Genomic DNA, 2,019 nt, shown 5'->3' on the forward strand with positions numbered 1-2,019 from the left:
GGGACATGCCGACCAGCGCGCCAACCGATATTTCCTCTGTTCATTCCACAATCAGTGAATGCCTTTTGCCTGGGGTTCTAGACAACATTCCTCTGTTCTGAAATGTGTCTAGCTGGCCGGCCTCCGCATTGTCCTTTGCTTTCATTTATTTTCCTACACCGGGGAGGGCCCCCCTGTGTGCGGCGCTCTTTTTTATTTCCTCCCGGGCGTGTATGCCCGGGCCGTCTGGCTTGCGCGCGTCCTCCTTCTTCTTCCCCTTCTTCTCCTTCTTGGAGTTTCTCTCTCTCTCTCTCTCTCTCCCTTGTTCTCGCTCGGCGATGCGCTCCGCAGGCCCCCTGCCGGGGGCATATGCGCGCGTGGGTGCGGACCTGTGTGACAGTGTTTCCGTGTTCCTCTCTTCTCTTTTTTTCCCCCGCTCGCGACGCGTTTTTATGGCTTTCTTCCCCCCCCCCCCAGTGTCGGGAGTGCGTGTGAGTGTTTGTGGCCAGGCTGGTCCCCCCCGCCCCGGCCGCGCCCACTCCATTCTGAAGATCTGCCTGCCATCCGATCTGTGTCTCCCCATTCAGATGAGGGCTCCCCCTCGCCCGCTGTGCGGCTCCCTGCCCGGGGGCCGGTCATCAGTTGGTCTTCCTCCGAGTCAGCCGTCACCTGGCCGTGTGGGTGCTGGTGTATGTGTCCGTGTGTCCGTGTGTCCGTGTGTCCGTGTGTCCGTGTGTCCGTGTGTCCGTGTGTGTGCGCCCGCGCGCCCAGAGTCCCGGGGTGGCTGTATATCCCCCCTGCCTCTGTCGCGCCCCCTCCCTTCTGCGCGGGCTCCCGTGGGGACGGCTCGCTGGGATCTCCCATTCTCGCGGCTCGCGCACCCGATAGTCCTGCTTCCCTTTTTCAGACGCATCCCTCCTTCCCCTTCGCCACTGTGCACCACCTGTTTTTTCTCCCTCCCTTTCCCCTCTCCTCCTCTCCCCTTCGCTTTTGTCTTCAGTGTTATCGTCCTCTCTCCCCTTGTTTTACCCCTCGCGCGGTTCCGCGTAAGCCCCACCCCCCTGCCTCGTTCTTTTTCTGCCCCTTTTCCCCCCGCCCGTCCGACTTTCCCCACCTGGGCCCCGGGTGGTGCTCCCACGGAAACTGACCTTCCCCTCCGGCATCATCCTCTCGTGCGCCCCCCTCCCCTCCCCTCCCCTCCCCTCCTCTGTCGCAGTTCACGGCCACCACAAAGGACCGGCGTCTCTCCTCGGACGAGTCCGCCTCCGACCCCTCGCTCCCGAACGCCACCGGCTCGACTCCCGTGAAGAGCCCATCGTCAGGAAACCTCCTGGACCTTGTGGACCCGGCCTCCGCCTCGTCCTCCGAGCAGCTGCATCAGTCGTCGTCGGTCCCGGTGTCGCGCCGCTTTCCGCAGGCAGCCGCTTCCGACGCCAACAAGGACGACAGTCGGCCGCCGCCACTTTCGTTCATTGCTTCCAAGCGCCCGGGCTCGGCAGCATCCAGCCCCGTGGTTGAGACCCCCCCGCCCGCGCAGGACTTGACCTCCGCCGGCACGGCTCCCCTCGGCGAGGCCACCCCTTCCACCGGTAGCCCGGTCCCGGCCCCGGCCAAGTCCGTTCCCCCGTCCAGTGGCAACAGTCCCTCCGCGGCTGCTGCCCTTGCTGCCGAGGCCATGACTCGCACTCCGCCAGCTGCCAGCCAGCCGGCCACCTCTGGGGCGAGCGCCGCCCCGCGCACGCGCCTCAGCGCCGCCGATGCGCTGGGTCTCAATGACCCCAGCCAGAATGCCCCCCCTTCTGGTGCTCTTTCCGGCGCCTCTTCCGCCAAGTCCTCCACCAGCCTGCTGGGCGGGCTGATTGGCGGGGGCGGCGCGGCCACCGATGACAAGCGTCAAAAGCCCAAGCCCATCAAGATCCCCAAGAGCCGTCCGGATGACGCGCAGGTGGACAAGCTCCTGGAGGAGGTGTTTGTACGTGCTTCGCGCTGCCTTGCCATTCCCCGCGCCCCTCCCTGTTCCTTTGTCTCTCTCTCTCTCTC

This window comes from Fonticula alba (genome assembly GCF_000388065.1).
Source record: "Fonticula alba strain ATCC 38817 unplaced genomic scaffold supercont2.6, whole genome shotgun sequence".
Classification (NCBI taxonomy): domain Eukaryota; order Rotosphaerida; family Fonticulaceae; genus Fonticula; species Fonticula alba.